The 6,299-nt window shown below is 44.0% G+C and overlaps 1 protein-coding gene across 1 annotated transcript in view; it reads right to left on the reverse strand.

The window, feature by feature from the left end:
* Window positions 1–3,389, reverse strand: part of CAPG (capping actin protein, gelsolin like) — a 25,182-nt gene extending 21,793 nt beyond the window's left edge. The window contains exon 1 of the mRNA XM_036749267.1: window positions 3,220–3,389. The gene's annotated coding sequence lies outside the window, so the exon portion shown is untranslated. The remainder of the gene's footprint in view (window positions 1–3,219) is intronic.
* Between the last annotated feature and the right edge of the window lie 2,910 nt (window positions 3,390–6,299).

Consider the following 6,299-nt stretch of genomic DNA (forward strand, 5'->3'; position numbering starts at 1 on the left):
GTTAGGAACCAAATGGAATCAAGAAATTAACTTCTCTGGACCTCAGTTTTCCTATCTTTAAAAATGAGGCATTTGGATTAGATCAGTGATTCCCCATTTATGGGTCTCAGACTCCTGGTAGTACTTAGAAAAGTTACCAGGGTCCGTCTCACTAAATGACTCAGTAAAAGAAATAAGCAAACATACATTCCATAGACTAAATAAATATGTCACATTATATATACATATGCATGTATATGTACATATATATATGGCTGTTTTACAAATGCAGGTAGATGCTGCTGTGATTAATAAAATATAAATTCATTTAAAAGCAATAATTTTTGCCTTTTAAAAAAGTTTTCTGAATATTTTGCTTGACTTCCACATGTTTCATGGAATATCATACTGCTTGCCTTCTCCATGGGGAGGGGAGGGGCAGGAGAGGGAGAGAATTTGGAACTCAAAATAAAAAAAGAATGTTAAAAAAAGTGGAGGTTTTTTCCTAGTAGAACTTCCTCATTCTATAAATGGGGAAAGTAAGAGAGAATATGAATTGTCTGTGGTCACTCACAAAGCCGGTTAGTACCAGAGGCAAGACCAGAACCCCAGTTCCCTGGCTTCCAAGCTGATTTGCACTGCATACTGATTTCTCAGATCACAATCAGAGAAATCCAGAATTTTAGTGTTAAAAGGGTTCTTAGAGATCATTTAATCCAACCTCCCCCATTTTCTGGAAAATGGGAGTTCAGAGACTTAGCCTGATCCCTGCCCCACCCCAGTACATCATAGTACTCTATTCCTCTTGAAATCACTTCCTATCACTTCTGTCTGTATTTATCTGCATCCCTCATCCTATGGGAGCCCCAACCCTCCAGTGAAATGCAAGTTTCCTGAGGGTTTCATTTTTTGTTTTTGTACCCCCAGCACCTTACATGGTGCCTTTCTCTTACAACTGTGTGACTTTGGGTAAACCACTCAACCTTCTGGGAACTTCGGTCTCCTCATATGTAAAATAAAGAGAAGTTCAGCCTGATGGTGCTTGCAGGCTGTTATAGCTGTAGACTCTCACACTAGGATACATAGCAAGTACTTATGTTTGAGGGACTGAGTTGAAGGGAGCTGACCCAGCCATCATGGCTGGTTAGTGCCCCAGCAAGGAGTATTGCCTCCATCTCCTGACTCCGGAGGAGGCCAGTATACTCTCTACTACTCTCCACCCTTCTCCTTCTACTACACTCAATCTCATGGAGTTTTCCAACCAAGGCTTATTTGGGAAGAGAAGTAGGTGGCCTAAGGGGTCCGAGCTACGAGGGTCGAAAGAGTTCCTAAAGCCAATTCTTGAAGTTCTTGGAGAAGAGAACCAAGTACCATAGGGAGAAATTCAGCCAGGACTCCTCCGGTCTGACTTGCTCCCAGAGTGGTAACAAGTATTTGGGTCCCAGGGCCAGGAGTGAGTAGCCGTAAACCCTCCCCCAAATTATCTTTGTAATTTGTTGCGTAAAAATGATGAAAGCAATTTAGAACAATTTAATTGAGCAGGGAAGGTAATTAGTAATTAGAGTTGTTTCTATGATGCTTAAGGCATACACGAACTGAAGGTTTTTGCCTTATGAGCCGCTTGTAGGGGGCCGAGACCTGATGGTTGCTGTGAAGCAAACTTTGTAAAGGTGAGTGAATATTATTATTTTCTTTGGGCTATACGTATTGCTGTTGTTGTTCAGTCATGTCCAACTTTTAGTGACCCCATTTGGGGTTTTCTTGGCAAAGATAGTGGAGGGGTTTGCCATCTCCTTCTCCAGCTCATTTTACAGATGAGGAAACTGAGGCAAACAGGGTAAAGTGACTTGCCCAGGATCATACAGCTAATTAAGCTCTGAGGACACATTTGAACTCAGGTCTTCTTGAACCCAGGCCTGGCACTCTCTCCAGTGCACCACCTAGATGCCCTTCATATACATATACTTCCCCCTCAAAAAATATGACTTCTAAATATCAGTGCCCTGGAGCGTAGCTCCCGTTGCCCCACCCAAGTTATGGTCTTACATGCTCTCCGTAGCCCACCCTATCCATATATCCTGAATAGTACAACTACTATTATGTGGCAGTCTCTGACTCTTTTTTTTTAATGTTAAAGGGGCTCCTCCTACTCAAAGATTGGGAACCACTGAACTAAATGATTTTCCAGCTCTAAATCTCATGGCGACCTCCTATGACTGAACCTTACTTGTTCGCTGAACCCATAATCGAAATCAATCTTACTGTACCACACCAAAATATAAGCCAAACAACTACCACATACGCAGGAAGCCACTTTGAAATGAAGCCAAGCCCACTCTTTTTAGATGGTCTGTTAAAGTAGAACCTGAGCAGGATGAGCTCTTTTGGCCAGACACCAAAGGAGGAGTCTCTGATCTGTCGGACCACAGAGCTGGGCATCTGGGAGGACGGCCCTTGTCCAGCAGCTCAGGGCAATCCCCTGGTCACTCCTGCTAAACTTCCATGTCCTTCTTCATTCTCGAATGAGCCATCACTGAGTGACTCCTAGGTGCCTAGCACTGTGCCAGGCATTGTGATGAAGCGAAAGGGCACTATCTCTTCCCATAACTAACCTACAGTCTCATTGGGGAGGCTAGTTTTAACTGGAAACAGTTAAATGCCAGGGCCTTTCCTCATTAACTCAGATTCCTGTGATTCAGAATCTGTCATATCAGATTTCTTGGCCTGAATTTGTCTTTTCCTTGGAAACTAAAGTGGGTAAAATGGACAGCAGAAGGCTGAGGAATTCCAAGTGGGATGGGCTTGGGATTTCAACAATAAATGTGTTCCCTACGGACATTCTTAGTCTATTCATTAATGCCTTTATAGGATTCTCCCAAGCTTTTTCTTCCTCTTTCCCTGGAACCTCCCTCCATGTCCTAGATGGGGAATTTCTTTCCAGACTTGCCCTAGCTAAGTGAAAAGGAAGAAATCCATTCCCCACCTTCCCCTTAGGGGAAAATAACTACATCTAGGTCGCAGCTCACACCCATAAGGCTGGAGCACACTCCTCCCCACCCCGGCAGCCAGGAAAACCGGGAGCTGAGCTTCCCTGCTGCAGGATGCCAGTTTGATGGGAGGGCAGCCCTGTCCTCGGTCCCCACCGTCCACCTCCAGGGCTCCTCCTTTCTCTTCATCTTCCACCCTTTATTCCCAGTGGGCTCTCTCCCCTCCCCAATGGCTGCCCAACTCTCTACTTGCCTGAGAGCCTCCTGCTGTTCGTAGCTGGCTCGATCTTCCAGTAGGTGACTGGTCAGACAACTTTTGGGTAAAGTTGGTTTCCTGTGAGTCAGAAGGGAGGGGCCTTGGTGTGGTTGAGGGGGCGGGGGGGACTGGAGCTCTCCCGGCTTCGTAGAGAAAGGGCGCTGGCCCCGGGTCCTAGCTCTCCTCCTTCTGGACCTGAGTGACCTAGGACCGCTTCTAATCCTTAGCATCCTGCAGGACCTGCCTGCCTCAAGGAGCAAGCCTTGACTTCCTCCGTCCGAGTCCAGAGAATTGTTTGTTAGCACTCTCTCCTTCCTCATCTCAGACCACAAACGTTTCATCTCCCCAGTACAATGTAAAAGCCTGGGGAGCAGAGACTGTTTGTCATGTTGTTGTGTCCCCCAACACAGTGCCTCGAACGCAGCAGGCAGTTAATAAATGTTTATTCAATTGAAGTGGGCTTGAATCCCCTCATCTGTAACATGGCCTTGCCAGGTTGTTGTCAAAATTAGAGGAAGGCCCGTTAATTAGGGAAAACATTATGGAAATTAAGAAGGGATGACTATTATGCCAACCTTCACCCCGATTGTCTCCTAACCTCACAACTTCTCTTCCTCTGTTGATGGGGGTTGGGGTGGGGAATAAAGCCATTATTCTATAATTGTGAGATTTAGAGCTGGAAAAAGTCCTGAAGAGATCATACTTAGCACAGTGCCTGGCATACAGTCAGTACTTAATAAAGATGTGTCATCTAACTAATACAGCCCCCTCATTTTACAGAGGGTATCATGGTCCTTGTGTTCCTTGACAGATAAGGAATTCAGGCAGCATGGTCCATCACAGAGTAATGGAATTATCAGCAAGGTTTGGATTCAAATTTTCCATCTCATACTTAGTTGTATGACACTGAGTAAGTCACTTATCCTCAACAACTCCCTTGGACTCATTTACTAAGCCCTAGGGATGGGTTGAGATTTGCCTTAGTGGAGAGCCGGCCCCTCCTTCCTGCATCTACATCCAGGGTCAAAGAGGGGCATTATGACCCTCAAATCCAAAGGTTCTAAGCCCCCATTTCTCCCAGGGGTGGTGATTGTTCTGACTGCTGAGACTCAGCCCTGGTCCTCTCCTCCATTCCTACTTGAGGCCTGGCAACCATCATTAGTTGTTGGCACAGATTCAAGGGGCTCTGTAGGGTCCATTCCAGTGTCTCTCTCTTCCACCCCATATGTGTGTGTGTGTGTACATAGATATATATATGTATATATATATATATATATATACACACACACATATATATGTATGTATGTATATGTCATTACAATGACTGAAGTGAATTGTAGAAGAAGGAAAATCAGAAGGTTCTTTCACAGATGTGAAAAAAAATCCATATTCTACTGGCATATATGATAGCCACTTTGCTTCTCTTTTGGTTACTACTAGTTGTTTGCATTTTGTGCATTCATTTATTCTTCTTTCTTTTATACATTCATTGAACATTTATCAAGACCACTGGAGCTTGGAGCTATAACCAGCAATTTTCATGCCACTTAAACTTCACAAAACAGGTCCTCAAATGAGCTCCTCAAGACAAATTCCATTGGTCTGGAGAGGGGAAAACAACTGGGTTGGGCTGGGGCTGAAGGAGTTAACCTAGGTGTGGCCAGTGGGGAAGGAAGAAAGCCATCTGCTAACTTCCTAAACCAATGATGCTTGCTACCTAGAGAGGCATCTGGGGGTAGAGGAGAAAGAAGTAGGGAGGTTCTAAGCTCAGTTGTTTTTCTCTCCTAAAGGGCTGGCCATTAGTACTCTCTAAATGTCAATGCTGTGTTCATCATGCTCTAGTTACAACTCTTTGGGGAAGATATTGAGGGGTACGGTGGAAAGAGAACTGGTGTTGGAGACAAAACTTGGGTTCAAGATTCAATGTATGTAGCTAGCTTTATTACTATAGGCCAAGTCACGTCACCCTTGGAGCTCCTCAAATGATCAAATACTCAAATTGATTTGCCATCTTATCAATGTGGATGTCTCCTCTGTTGACCAGGATGGCAACTTATCCGTGCCTGCTGGATCTGTGTGACTCTCATCCATATCCTCCCACGTGTTCCCCACAGAGGGTTTACCCAACTTGCCAGGGATCCTTCCTTAATTCCTCTGAATATTAAAAAGATGCCAGCAAAGCACATGGTTTGTCCACTGGTTTCACCACATGACTAGGCTATCCTTTTTGATTCTACATTTCTCTTTGTTTCAGTTCTTTCTCATTGTTCCTTATTTGTTACATAACACAGCTTGTTCACACCCACCAGGCACCTCCCTGTGGCCTTCTGAGGCATATTCATTTATAATTCTCTAAAGACTAAAATGTTCTGTGACTTGTAGCCACACCATCTACAGCAACCTAGATATTAAGAAGATGTGCCTTTATTTCCAAGAGAAGTTTGTAGTCATTAAAAGAGTTTTGTAATTTCCCAAAGGCAATCCATCCTACTCTTGTCTTCCTGTCTGATTTTGGATCCATTTTGTCAGTCAGTCAATAAATACCATGCACCTACTGTGTACCAAATGCTGCTGTTCATTTGAATTGTCTGTTCAAGAAGATAATGAGGATGAGGTCTATGGATCATCCATCTAACTCATGCCACAATCCGGATAACGACAGACATTCTTCATCTACTTAGCTTTTCTTGTGACTGGCCAGGCCAAACTCTGCTGAGACATTACAGATCTCTTCCAGGTATCTCCGCAGTGATTCAAGATTTGATGCAACCAGCCAGCAGCTGTCTACAAACAGTAACACCTGGTGCATCTCACCATCCATAGGAAATACCTCTTCAACATGGACTCAACTCTAAATCCTCTCTATCACAGAGATGAACACCTCTGGCAAGCACATGATAATTATCACCCAATGGTCACCAAACAAGGTCCTTTCTGTTGTTAAATTTTTCAAAGAATTGTGAATAATTTTGGATTAATACAGCCTAAGGCTTTTTTCAGGCCTTTAAAATCTTCTCTTCTCTTTGACAGCTGTCTTGTGAATCAACCCCTCATATACTCACAACCAACCAGTCAAC

The sequence above is a fragment of the Trichosurus vulpecula genome, chromosome 3 (assembly GCF_011100635.1).
Source record: "Trichosurus vulpecula isolate mTriVul1 chromosome 3, mTriVul1.pri, whole genome shotgun sequence".
In the NCBI taxonomy this organism is placed as follows: domain Eukaryota; kingdom Metazoa; phylum Chordata; class Mammalia; order Diprotodontia; family Phalangeridae; genus Trichosurus; species Trichosurus vulpecula.